A 14,456-nucleotide genomic window follows, 5' to 3' on the forward strand; every position below is an offset into this window, starting at 1 on the left:
CTGCCCTCATTCTGGAGGCTCTCGGAGAGAATGATTTCCTTTCCTTCCCAGTGTGAGGGGCTGCCCACACTCCTTGCCTTAGGGACCCTTCCTCCGTCTTTGAAACCAGCAGCTCAGCATCTTCTGACCTCACCTCTCCTCTCCCCGTGAGCCCCTGTGTCCCTCCTGTCAGAATCTGTGAGCACATGGGCCCCCTGGGTGATCCGAGACCATCTCCTTGCCTCAAGATCCTGAACTTAATCACGTCTGCTAAGTCTCATTGGGCCATGGAAGGCAACATATCCATCCACAGGCTTCAGGGATTAGGATGTGGACTTTTGGGGGGGTGTTCACATTCTATTTACCACATCATCTAAATCAAGAGCTGGGAGAGACGCCTGGAACTAATCTGATTCACCCACATTCCTGGCTTCTGCAAACCCATTTGCGCTGTGTCATTCTGAGATTCAAGCAGTAAACCCATGTGATCAGCTGCGCTTCTACTCGGTGGACGGTTATTAAGTCCTACAGTGCACATTTGTGACCACATCTTGCACTGAGTAGGTTCTTAGTAAGATTTTGTGGAATGTGAGTGATAACAGTGACAGCCTGAACATATATTGTTCACCTTTGTTCCAGGCATGGTTCTGTCCTGTTAATATGAATCTGCACATTCTGGAAGGCAGGAAAGCCCTCTCTATGGTGTGAACGTATTACAGAACTTCCATTTTTGCTAAGCCTATTCACTTTTCCCATTATTTTCAAGGTCTGCAGTCTATAGAAATAACTCCCAATGGTGTTGGGCTTCTAATTTCAACTTCTGTAGATGACTGTTTCCCTGGGAATAGGAGCAAAGATTAAAATTGGGCCTAAACAGTTGGAATTTATCAGGTGTCAATGAACCATTTCCTTCAATCGCCCTTCTGAAAGCCTAATTGCTCTTTTCCACACTTTGGCTTTCATTAAAATGATCAGCAAAGGTTTCAAAGGGGAGTCCAGATGGAGACATGCTAAGACCGCAAACGTGGTCTCAGTGCCTTGCCAACACGAGAGTCTCGTCTCCCCGCCCCTGGCAGGGAAGCACCGTCTGGCCTTTGACTTACTTTGGCCAACAGGATGCAGCAGAACCAGTGTCTTGTGAGCTCTGGGTCTGGACCCCAAGAAGGCTTGCACTCTGCTGATGGCTTTCGTGGGAACCTCCCAAACCACCACATGAATGAGCGCAGACCAGCCTACTGGGGGACGAGAGCCCTCTTGGAGCAGAGGAACCACTCCAGCTGAGCCGCCCCGCACCGTCCGGCGCAGCCGACCAGGCAGGGAGCGCAGACCTGTGAGCCAGGCCAGCCACAGTCTGCATGCTATTCAGGAGCAACAATTATAATAATTAAATCAACCACTAAAATAAATTATAGGGGCGCCTGGGTGGCTCAGTTGGTGCAGCGTCCGCCTCTCGCTCAGGTCATGATCCCAGGGTCCTGGGACGGAGTCCCGCGTCGGGCTCCCTGCTCAGCGGGAAGCCTGCTTCTCCCTCTCCCTTTGCTCCTCCCCCTGCTTGTGTTCACACATGCTCTCTCTCAAATTAAAAAAAAAATCTTAAAAAAAATAAATTATAATTAGAAACTATATCATGTATTACAATTAATAAATGACAATAAAAACTACACCATTTCATTTTTATGTCACGGACATTTGGTCGGGTCTGTTATGCAATAACAGGTGAACAAAACAGAAGGTAAACTTTGCAGGAGCTCCTCGGGCTAGATCTCAATGAATCACTGAGACGCGGCCATGTTGCTGTCAACATCTTCAAGCACCGTATTTTTTATCTAGTTCTCATTCAGAGGTTGGGACGTGATCTAAATGAGTCAATATTTGAGACATTTCATAAGAAAAGCCCAAATCTGATGTCTTTCAAGAAAACAAAACTGTCTGTCGATGCTGAGTGTACCACCCCCAGGGGCAGGGATGCGGGGAGCGGCTCCTGCCCGCTGCTGTACCTGCCTCCACCCTGCCCGCCGAGTTCCGAGCCCGACTGCCCACGGCAGAGCTCAAAGCGCGGTACAACCGCGCGGGACATCGGCGCTCTGACCTCTGGCCCGCCTTGCTCATTTAAGGTTGTGCGTTCCGTGGCCAGGCTGCTCTGTATTGAGACCCAGTTGTGCCACCCGCCGTCGGTAGTGACAGGTACATTGCTCGGACTGCTTTATGCCTCGGTGCCTCATCTGTAAAATGGGGATATGCAGGTAACCTACTTTATAGGCTTGTTGTGAAGTTCAAATAACTTCCGGTATGCACGGTGATCTGTCCATGCCCGGCACCCTGGAAGCATTCTGTGTTCCTGTTATTTATTATGATTATTCCCCGTGTTATCAGCTGTGCTCTGTAGGTGCGTGAGTTTTCAACCCCTGCTCTAATTCCCACCTACTGCTTGATGGCGCACTCCGGTCCTGTGCTGTGAAGCCAGACCAGTAAAATGAAAGGACAGCAGTTGGCAAATACACTGGAGACGCTGTAGGATTCCTTTTTTTTTTTTTTTAAGATTTTATTTATTTATTTGACAGAGAGACAAAGCAAGAGAAGAAACACAAGCAAGGGGAGTGGGAGAGGAGAAGCAGGCTTCCCGCTGAGCAGGGAGCCTGATGTGGGGCTTGATCCCAGGACCCCGGGATCATGACCTGAGCCGAAGGCAGATGCTTAACTGACTGTGCCACCCAGGCGCCCCAACGCTGTAGGATTCCTAAGAGAGAGATTTCCAATTCTCTGTTGAGTTTTCCACAGACTCCATGGCCGGAAACATCCCTACGGCCATGCTGCCTTTAAGAAAAGCCCAGTGAGGGGGCGCCTGGGTGGCTCAGTCGTTAAGCATCTGCCTTCGGCTCAGGTCATGATCCCAGGGTCCTGGGATCGAGCCCCACGTCGGGCTCCCTGCTTGGCAGGGAGCCTGCTTCTCCCTCACCCACTCCCCCTGCTTGTGTTCCCTCTCTCGCAGTCTCTCTCTCTCTGTGTCAAATAAATAAGTAAAATCTTAAAAAAAAAAAAAAAAAAAAAAAAGAAAAGCCCAGTGAGTGTAGTCACTTTGGAAGACAGTTTGGCGGAAAATACTAAAATGAAAGATGTGATGCCCCAGGGCCAAGAAATCCCTTTTCTGAATGGCTGCTCCAGAACGACACTTCTGTGAGTGCTCAGACTGTCAGGACGGCATGTGCGCCGAAGTGGTAGCTTTTAAAAATTCAACGTTCAAAAAATTAACAAACAAAAAAGCTTTCTTTCTCCTGTAGTTCCAGGAATTTTAACACATGGATAGATTACGGCCCTAGCACCACAATCAGGACCCAGGAAATTCCCTCCTGCCGTCCCGTTCTGTGCCTGCCCTCCCTGCCTCTGGCCACTGTGACCACTTCTCCATCAGCATACATGTCGTTTGGGGCTTTTTTTCTGAGGACAGCGCAGAAGTGGAAGCAGGCGACATGCCTTTTGAGACTGGCCAAAGTTATTTCTAATAACGCAAAATGGAAACTACCCTAAAATGACGCTCACGGGGGAATAGTTAAGTAAGCAGGTGTAAGCATCATATGAACCACATGCATCAGTAAAAAAAAAAAAATAAGATAGGCATATATGTATCAACACTGATAAAATTCCAGGATGCACTATTCTATAGAAAATCGCCAACACATAATGTTCACTATGTTATCACTTATGTGAATTCCCTCCCTATACCTAGGTTCTACATCAACACACAAAGGCCTGACAGGGAAGACCCCTGCTAGATGGGGGGGGTGATCTGACAGGGCCGAAGTGCTCCCCGCTGACTGCCGATCCCCGTGCTTCTCCCCCGCCCCCACCGCCCGCACCTCCACCCCCAGCCCTGGTGCCCTGTAAAAGCTCCCGGCTCCGTGACACATGCTGGGATAGAGGGTATCCAGCATGATCCCCCCAATTCTGGTATTCACACCCTCTCTCCTTACCTAGTTGAGATACCACGTTCTACAGTAATTACGCCCCTAACTCTCCTGTCTTACCATGTGTTAGATTCACCTAGAGAAAACCACCCCCAGCTCAATCTAACTCTCATTTACTTCACGGCTGCACCCAGGCAGGTAAAGACGGTTGGGGAAAAGCCCCACCTGTGCCCGCTGATAACGTTCTGTGGATCCTCAGAGCGACCCAGCCCTCCCTAAGACAGGCGCTCCCTGTTCACTGAGAAACAGTCCTAGCGAGGAGTTTCACAAGCTCCTAGCACCACACCCGTCAGCCTACACATGGGTTTCATCCTGTTCCTATGACTGATTCATGTTCTGATTGAGGGTCAACCCTCCCCTTGGACCCTGGATCCCATGTGTCACCTACTTAAGGACATTCTCATTCCAAAAGTTGTCCCCTGGCCCCCTTGCAATATTATTTTCTTTCTTTCTGCTGGATCAGCAATGCAATCAACTTTAATATTGCTAATTTTTAAGGAAATCTCTATAGCTCTTTCCTCTTTCCATAACATTTGCTTCTCTCAATTCCTTTGATGGCACTTCTTTGCTCCTCGCATTCAAGCAGAACCACTCTCGTCCGGACCACCAAGTGGGTAAGTCGGGTTCTGCAGAGAATCAGAATCAGCAGAATATATACATCACCCCGCACGCATGTGCACGTGCACACTCACACGTCACTTGTGTTTGTTGTCTGTCTCTCTCCACGCGCATACAAATCCCAGGAGGGAAGAGACTTGATATTTGTTATTGATCACTTTCCCACTAGCTGGCACAGGGCAATGTGCAAACTCTATTTGTTAATATATAAACCAGTGGGCTCTGTTTTCCTCCTCATGCCCTTCAAATTCCTTTCCCCAAAACAGCTAGACTTTTGAAAGAAACTGGTCATTATATAACCAGAAAACAGGAGCAGCGGACGATTTCTTATTATATCCAAGGGCCGTGGGTACAAGAAAGAACCAGAGACACGTTAGCAGAGAGATTTTCTCCGCTTTAATCTAGGAAAACGTTACCACTGGTTGGTGCAGGAGATGGAACGGAAGCATTCTGCAGACAGGATTGAGATGGAGGTAGTGAGTGTCTTCCATGGACAATGTGGAAGCCCTGAGAAAGCTGGCTCAGCAGCCAGATTTACTTCTCCCTCCCGTGCAGGGAGGACGTTTGACCTAGAGATGGCCTGGGAGACGTCTGGTTTTGATGTGCAAGAGCAATCTCCAGATGGGCTCAAAGACCCTGTAAGACTGCAGGATCCCAGGACACTCGGGAGAGTTGTGGTACATGAGTACAGTAGAGCTTCCCTCTCTTGGCTACTGCGGGATTAGGAAAAACTGAGTGGACTTTCCTCTCTGGGCACTAACAGCTGCACATATCCCCTGGCAGGATTAGAGGAGAGGACCACGGCAAAGCTGCTGCCCAGCTGGACTGTGTGTTCCCGGGGCGGAGACTGAGCCCGTATGGTCTTACGATGGGCCTAAAAAGGCACATCGGGTATAAGCTGGTTCAGGGTCGAGGATGAGCATCTCAACTAGGGCATCTCGGGCACTGCCTGGATCCTAGCTGAAGACACCGGGAATGGGAATAAGGGCAACGCCGGGTCTGGGCGGTTGTATCAGTCAGGCTAGGTTAACTGATGCAACCGTGGCAAACCCAGTCTGGTTCTGGTTCTTGTTCGTGTTCAGAGCAGGTGTATGAGGGCATCCTTCCACGTGGTGATGCTGGGACTGAGGTTCTTTCCACCTCGTGGTTCTGTCCTCCTTCAGGGCTTCTCCATTCAGCTGGCAGATGGGGAACGAGAGCTAGAAGGTTTCTACACGCCGGGCCTTAATTGGCACATATTACCTCCATGCACATCGAGTTGAATGAATCCCAGGCATTTGTTTTATTGAACCGCGAAGGACACCAGGACATATAGTTTAGCTGTGTTCCCAAGAGAAAGAGAAATTGGGTTTTGGCAAACCCCCCCCCCAGTGTATGCCAGTCACCCTACTAAACAGGTGCATGTCCTTGCTGTGCCCTCACCGTTGGGTAGGACTGGGTTCACCTACGCTAGCTAGCATCGGAAGCAGGGGTGTGAGGTCAAGGAGGGCAGCGATGCAGGAGGAATGAGACGCATCAGAGAGGGAGCCAGCCAGGCAGCGGGGAGCGCTCCCTGATGAATCTGCGAATGCTAGCCGCAGAGCCTTTACCGGATCACCTGGAAGTGCGTCCCTTGCTGCGCAAACTGTTGGTAAGTATTTTTAGCAAGGCCAAAAGTTCCCTTAGGCACCATAATTATCTCAGTTGGAGACATCAGGAGAGTTTACAGCTAAAGAAGAATTTAGTCTGCCGCAAGCGTGGTAATAAGGTACATTCTGTGCTGTTTTTATGGCTTCAGAACAGAACATTCCTGCGGCCGCCTTTACATATGGACGGAGAACTCAATTGTCCTTTGGGGAGCTGTAGAGACATAATTTCTCTTCAGTAGAGCAGGCTAAGTTATTCTGACCCACACAGCTCACACCTCAGGAGGGAAGAAAAGAAATCAGCACTCTGTGGAAAATCTTCCCTCATTAGGCCCAGCTCTGATGAGGCCCCGTGGGTCTGGCTGGTCTGAAGGCAACACACAAGCCGACTTCCCCAGAAATAAAAGAAACCCGAGGTTATGCAAGAGGCTTGCTCGGAAACTGGGGGCCGTCTGAAGGGAAACGGATCCCTGCAGGACAGAGATGGTCAGTCGGAATCAACGGGCTGAGAGAGAGGAGGTGGAGGGTATGCACGCGGAGGGGGAGGGAATGCGGCGCGGATGCAGACAGCCAGGCGCACACACCTCTGCGACCCACCTCTGGGGCCACACCCCGTCATGACATGTCACATTTACGCAGCCAAACACGAAAAATAATTGCAGTAAATGCACTAAGTGAACCCTTCATGTGGTTCCTCATTCTTAGACCGGCAAATACTTCTGCTGCAAACCTATGAAAAACACTTACGGATTGCAAAGATTTATGTTACTTTATTTGGGAACGGTGGATGAGGGATTGTAGATCGGGGAGGATGCATCGAAGCTTAGCACAGCCCCGGGCATGAACAAGAACTCAGCAGACCTCGACGTTACGTTTTAGCAGTTGGAAAGGGTTTAGAACATCCCTCTGGCAGAGCCAACGAGACAGGACTGAGTGACAGTGACAGGCCAGCAGAACACTGCAGAGCTGGAACTGGGTGGTGCTCCACCCACCTGCTCCCATCATGGGAGGAAGCGGGGCGCGCGTGAGGAGCGTGTACTTTGGCACCAGATAACCTTGCTGGGACCCCAGCCCCAGCATCTCTTCGTGCATGGCCTTGGACAAGACACCCGACTTTGCTGTGCCTCCCGGTCCTCATCTGTGCCACTGACATGCTAAGTGCTCTCTCCTTTGCGGCGGCCGTGACGATACGCCACTTTTGTCCGCGAGGAGCGGACGGTGCAGACACTGCATTTGGGGAAAAGCGTGTATGCCCAGGGGACAGTCAGGGAAGGAAATCGTTCTAGGGGACATTACAGTCACACTTAGAGAATGCAGACTCCGTGACAGACAGGCTCAGAGAGGTAAGGTGACTCGCCTGATGTCACACAGGAAATCCTTCACAAAGCCCGCCTTGGGCCTTCTGTCCTCTCATTTCTGGTGCGGTCTTTCCCCTGCCATATTCCTTTATTTTTCTAATACAGGAGCAAACAATCCTGCATTTTCTTGGGATCAGAGTCGGTGTGAATTCGGGGGAATGGAAACGTGATGTAGTAAGGACAAGGGGCTGGGACCACATTTACAAATCTGTGGCTAGTGCAGCATTTACGCCCGAGAGCCGCTGCCCCACAGGTGAGCTGCGAGGCATGAATACAAGTCACGTCCCCGAAGGCAGACAGATCTAGACTACTCCGCGAGCGTGCGGTCTCTGGCCCTGGGTCAGAATTTAGAAACGGCTGTCGCCAAGTGTCCTGTGCTTTAAGATGTCACCAGGCCCCAAAGGCTGGTAAGCTATTCAGAACGAGGCTGTGCCCTTCCCGCCAGGGATGCTGTCTGCGTGGGGAAGTCCGTGGTATGAGGCAGAGCTCCAGAGATGGCTGCACGCAGTAGAAACCGCAGCGCCCGGTGCCCCGACGCGGAGGCGCCAGATGGGATCATTTGGAGAAGTATTTTTGGCTGCCCAGTCTTTGGACCTTATTGTGCCTCCATTTAAAAAAAAAAAAAAAATCATTCCAAAGTAGCTTCTGTTGCTTGCATTAAAGAACTCCCATGGAAAGAAATGGAATCAAAACCACCGTGTTTTTTTTTTTTTTAAGTTTTCATTTTGTCTCATTCCGTTCATTTTTCAAATCATGGTAAAACATGAATAACATAATATTTATCATTTAGCCATTCCTGAACGTGCAAGCCGGCGACATGACGTAGGCTCACAGTACTCTGCAACTATCCCCACTCTCTACACCCAGATCGCTTCCGGTGTCCCCGGAAGAAACCTCGCACCCCTGACGCTATGGCTCCTGGCCTTCCTGCCCCAGCCCTGGATCTGCCCATCAATTCTTGCTCCTCTGCATCTGGCTTATCCTACTACGCACAGCATGCTCAAGGGCCACCCATCCTGTAGCATGGTATCAATACTTCACTTCCTTTTGCGGATCAGTAACATCCGTTGTTGCTGCAGACCACATTTTGCTGATCCATTCATCTGTCGATGGACGCCTGGCTTGTTTGCACCTCTCTGCCCTTGTGCATGATGCTCCTAGGAGCACAGGTGTACAAATAACTGTTTGAGTCTCTTTTTTCAATTCTGCAGAATCATTCTTGCCAATCCCACATGAGGCCCCGTGCTGGATCCCCCCACAGCTGTCCCTGTATGGGAAATCCAGCACTTTGCTTTTCATTACACCCATACCGGTTTCTTTTCCTGTGAACAAGTATCAGGGAATTTGCTGAATTTAATTGTCCCTACATTACTTTGGGGTTCTTCGCACTAGTTTTTCGGCAAGCCTCTCTTATCATTTCTGGAAAATTATATGCTCATTTATAACTGGAACGTCAACTAAGGCATTCCCTTCCTGCCACTGTCCCCAGTCCCCAGTGAAAATGAACTAGTCCGGTGTGCCACCTTGCAGAGTAATGTTGAGCCATGTCTAAAATAATGGATTAGAGTCACTTTCCTCTAGCAATATACTGCATTCACCTAAGACCTAAAGCATCTTAACTGAAAGCAATTTCTTTTTTTTTTTAGGGGGGAGGAGGTGCAGAGAGAGAGGGAGAATCTCAAGCAGACTCCCCGCTGAGCACAGAGCTGGACATGGGGCTCCATCTCATGACCCTGAGATCATGACCTCAGCCAAAATCAAAAGTCACGTGCTTAACGGCCTGAGTCACCCAGGCGTCCCTAAAAGCAATTTCTAATGGAGGGATGTGTGGCATCTAGTGACCTAGATGGAGGGAAGGAGGATTTGAATTGGAGGGCTTTTTTAGGTGTAGGAAACCACCTCACCCAGGTTGCCATCAGTCGGGGCTGTGAGCTGTGCACTGAGAAGCACCTGCAGCCAGCCACAGACGTGGCCCACGCCTCCCAGTCTGGCAGCTTTGCCGGAGGCCCGACCGGTCCTGAGAGAGGAGCTGCTCTTCACAGCCGCCAGCTGCTATTAACAACCAGAACATCCCCTCAAAGGTCATTGATGTTGTCGAAAGATGTGACATTTTTTCAGTTGGTTAATGACGAGCTAGGGATTTGAAATGTGTAGGTCTGTGGTGTTCAGATCAGGGAAAAACATATGGCTCAGAGTGGAATTTAAGACCACGGGGGAATCAGGAGAAACTTGCTCCTGCCCCTCCAGCTGGCCGCCAGGAGTCACGGCTCCCCACACTGGGGTGTCCGCTGGTCCTTTCCTCGGATGGGGCCTGGACCCACGGCTGTCCATTCTGCTTTCCTTGAGGAGTGATTTTTAAGTCCTCACTGTCCCTAGTATGGACACCAGCAAACTGCAGATGCAGTGGGGAGCACCCCTCTCTCCCAGCGGGCCTCCTCCTTCACCCCTCCATGGTCCACACCCCACCCAGCCCTCCAGAGCCATCCTGTACAAGATGCAGACAAGACTCCGGCCCAACCACGAGCTCCTCCTCACACTTAGAAGCGTCCCCGTCACAGCCAGGTGGCCCCGGGCAGGGCCCCAGTTTCCTGCCCTCCTCCAGCCCCTGGACACGCTGCACCTTGGCCCGAGGGGTCCCCTTTCCCGTATAACCACCCTGGGGCCTCCCTGAGCCCATCTCTGCTCAGACCCTGGGGCCCACATGTCGCATCCTCTGGGGCGACCTCGTTGAGCACTTTCTCCAAAGGGCCGTCCACCCAGGGACGTTCATGTATCACCCAGGGGCGGGATCCGAAATGGCTTTGTGCATTTACTGCTTCCCTCCAGCTGGGTGGGTGCTCCTCCCTCACCCTTTACTAGGGGAGCCGCGTAAGAGCGCTCAGGCTGGCGGTGCTGGGCCCAATGCCGCGAACCCCACCCCGCCTGCAGTAGGTGACGGACGGGCATCTGAAGAGCGGATGAATAAGCACCTCATGGGGTTGCCAGCGAATTGCATGACACCCCGTCTGTAAAGCCCCTCGCGTGGGCTGCGCTGACGTCATCTATCCTTCTTATGACTGAGAGGTGCCAGGGGACAGTACAAGCAGCAAGCTGGTAGCCTCCGGATCACATCTGAGCCCAGGCTGACTTGGTATGGTTTTCAGAATGTTTTTAAAAATTGAGCCAGTATTAAAACATTGGAGAGTTTATGTTAAATCCTGGTTTCCAGATACTTTCCCACTCCCTATTAGCCCCCGCAAAACTCTGGCAACACCAGCCTCCTATTTTACATGCGACCTCTGGTGGCTCTGGGCAGCACCTGCTCCTTGTCACCCGGCCCCGGGGAGCATCTGAGTGCGTAGGATGAACAGGGGCATGATGATCACAGCAGGAGCCTTGATTCCTAAGGGTCCACCTTTCTGCAGCAAGGGGGTTTAGGCAGGAGAACCATAGTAGACCTAATCTTCCCTCCACTTGAATCAGGCCCATGGGGGTCATGGATCTGGCTAACACGTCTGTGGGTGATGTTGGCCACACACTTGCCCCTCAGGAAGCAGACAGCCCCCAGCTTTCTGCACCCATCCTGCCAGGGACAGCAATTCCACTCTGCATGTAGGTCCTGGCCTTCTGGCTCTCTGATGCTGGGAACCAGGCAGCGTCCCACACTGCCACCTAGCTCCCCACCATGAGCCAGGAGAAGGGCAGAGACAAGTGTGAGTCTGACTGCTGGACAACACGATCGTGGAGCACTCGCAGGGGCCCTGTCACTCCCAATCTGCTCTGGCCAGGCCCCCTCCCCCAACTAGTGAATAACAAAGAGCCCCCAGACCTCCTGACTGCCCACCATGCGTGCACACAGAGGACAAACAGCCTCTAGCCGGCGCAGCGACCCTGGGGCCTCCCTGAGCACGTGTGAGGTATGGCCCTGCAGTCACTCAGCCCAGGGCCCCTTCAGACACAGGAACGGCCACACAGCAATTGCAATGAGAAAGCGTCCTGGCCGCCGTAGGCCAGCAGGCTTTCCAGGCTGTCACGCTGCAAATTTATGTTGCTGCAGGACTCGGGAGTGGAGCGGCAGGAGTGACAGGCTTGCCCGGCGGCTCTCGGCTGCAGAGGCTAACAGCTCTCTCCCTGTTCTGGGAGAAGGGGCTGGGGAGGGCTGGCTCCAAACACACCCTTTCACGCAATGGGTCTTTTACTTGAGCTCACTGTTATAATTAGCCAGCACAGCTAGGTGTTTCATTTCCAGAATCAGGCCGGTAAAGAGGTCGCTGGCAAGAAGCATGATCTGGAGCTGTGTATCGTGCCACTTGCAAGGGCAGGTGTGCTCAGATTTCCCCCCAAACGGAGAGTGAAGAAAAGCACTTGGCACAGTCACCAATTCTAAAGGAGTCCCAGTCCTCCCTGACATGCTGCTCTGCTTCTCGACACTTCCCTTCATACACGGGCACGCACACGTCCAGGAGCACACGTGCACACACATCCCCTCCTTACTGCACGGCACCAGGGGAAGACATTGTCAGAAAAGCTGTTTTGATTCAAGGTGCCAGATTTTAGTTGGTCTGGCAGAACCTCCGGCACGTTGCTTTTCTTTGAGCTCTAATGCCACCCAGAACACGGAAGAACGCTTCTTAGGTGGGTCCTGCTCTTCACCCCCCCAGTGCTCTCTATCTGCAGTGGGACAAATAGGTCCCCCCAAAGTTGTGTTTACTCAGAACCTCAGATGCGACCTTATTTGGAAATACGGTCTTCATAGATGCAATTAGTTAAGGATCTCAAGAAGTCACGCTGAATTTAGAGCCTAAATCCAAGGACTAGTGTCTTTACAAGAAAAGGAGTGGCAGAGAGACACTGGGAAAGGAGGCCCTGTGAAGACAGAGGCAGAGGAACGCCTGAGCCCACCAGGAGATGGAAGAGGCAGGACGTGTTCTCCCCTAGAGCCTTGGTGAGGACAGGGCACTGCCCACATCCTGATTTCAGACTCGCTGCCTCCACAAGGGCAAGAGAGCACATTTTTATTGTTTGAAGCTGCTCGGTTTGTGGCATTTGTTACAGCAGCCCCAGGAAGCTAATAGGCTCTGTGAGGGATGTGAAAAGCCCTAGATTGTAATTATTGGTCTTTTTCATTCGACAGTAAGCCTCTATATTTGATTCTGATCATGGCATGTAGTTGGCAAGATTGAGAGCTTGATGAATGAGTGAGCAAGACGGTGAATGAATGGGAGGATGGGGCTGCATGAGATAGTAGTGCTGACGGGGCCACTGAGGCATCCTCCCACCAGGAGCCATGGCCCTGTCTCTGGACTGAGAACAGACAGAGGGAATGAACCTTGCCTGCAGCCCCCTTGTCCCCGTTCTGGTCCTGAGAATGGAAGTGTCAGATTACCAAGGCTCACGTTTGGGCCTAATGCCCAGAGCCGCCTCTTGAGGGCATACACCTAAAAGAAGTAACGCTGCCTGCTGGAACTGTGAGAAGCAAGGTGGGAGTGAGTGTAGCTCCTGTTTGCACAGCACCCCGCTCGAGCACGACCTTGTGCACAAGGGAGCTGTGAGGAGGTGGCCTCCTACCCGGCTAAACCTACGCACACCTGGCAACGGTGACCCAGATGTCCACCCTCACCATCCGCCCTTTGGCTGTCTGGTCTACACTGAATGCAGCACACGTGGCTGGGGACAAGAAAAAGTCACAATCTCAGACTGTGATGGGTGCTTTGTAAGTAAGTGTTTATGGCCCTCGACCCTTCTGGGCCTCGGCGGCACCGGGTCACTCAGAGGAGGGGGGCCCTCCGTGGCGCCCAGTCACCCGGGATGGGGGGGCTCTCGACGGCGCCCGGTCACCCGGAGGGGGAGGTCTCGGCGGCGCCCGGTCACCCGGAGGGGGAGGTCTCGGCGGCGCCCGGTCACCCGGAGGGGTAGGTCTCGGCGGCGCCCGGTCACCCGGAGGGGGAGGTCTCGGCGGCGCCCGGTCACCCGGGGTGGGGGGGCTCGACGGCGCCCGGTCACCCGGAGGGGGAGGTCTCGGCGGCGCCCGGTCACCCGGAGGGGGAGGTCTCGGCGGCGCCCGGTCACCCGGAGGGGGAGGTCTCGGCGGCGCCCGGTCACCCGGAGGAGGGGCTCTCGACGGCACCCGGTCACCAGGAGGGGGAGGTCTCGGCGGCGCCCGGTCACCCGGAGGGGGAGGTCTCGGCGGCGCCCGGTCACCCGGAGGGGGAGGTCTCGGCGGCGCCCGGTCACCAGGAGGGGGAGGTCTCGGCGGCGCCCGGTCACCCGGAGGGGGAGGTCTCGGCGGCGCCCGGTCACCCGGAGGGGGAGGTCTCGGCGGCGCCCGGTCACCAGGAGGGGGAGGTCTCCGCGGCGCCCGGTCACCCGGAGGGGGAGGTCTCGGCGGCGCCCGGTCACCCGGAGGAGGGGCTCTCGACGGCGCCCGGTCACCAGGAGGGGGAGGTCTCGGCGGCGCCCGGTCACCCGGAGGGGGAGGTCTCGGCGGCGCCCGGTCACCAGGAGGGGGAGGTCTCGGCGGCGCCCGGTCACCCGGAGGGGGAGGTCTCGGCGGCGCCCGGTCACCAGGAGGGGGAGGTCTCGGCGGCGCCCGGTCACCAGGAGGGGGAGGTCTCGGCGGCGCCCGGTCACCCGGAGGAGGGCCCTCTGTGGCGCCCGGTCACCCGGAGGGGGAGGTCTCGGCGGCGCCCGGTCACCCGGAGGGGGAGGTCTCGGCGGCGCCCGGTCACCAGGAGGGGGAGGTCTCGGCGGCGCCCGGTCACCCGGAGGAGGGCCCTCTGTGGCGTCCGGTCACCCGGAGGAGGGGCCCTTGGCGGCGCCCGGTCACCCGCAGGAGAGCAGGTCGGTAAGACGGGACTCCTGGAAGCGCCGGGTGTCTGGGGCAAGGCCACCAGGCAGGTGAGAACTCTGCCCCAGAGGTGGGATCCGTGTCTTCG

At 53.9% G+C, this 14,456-nt stretch overlaps 1 long non-coding RNA gene across 1 annotated transcript in view; it reads right to left on the reverse strand.

Annotated features, from left to right (window-relative positions):
* The window catches only part of LOC144379956 (uncharacterized), an 85,637-nt gene that overhangs the window by 58,162 nt on the left and 13,019 nt on the right, over positions 1 to 14,456 (reverse strand). The gene's annotated exons all lie outside the window — the stretch shown is intronic.

This window comes from Halichoerus grypus, chromosome 13, assembly GCF_964656455.1.
Source record: "Halichoerus grypus chromosome 13, mHalGry1.hap1.1, whole genome shotgun sequence".
NCBI lineage: Eukaryota > Metazoa > Chordata > Mammalia > Carnivora > Phocidae > Halichoerus > Halichoerus grypus.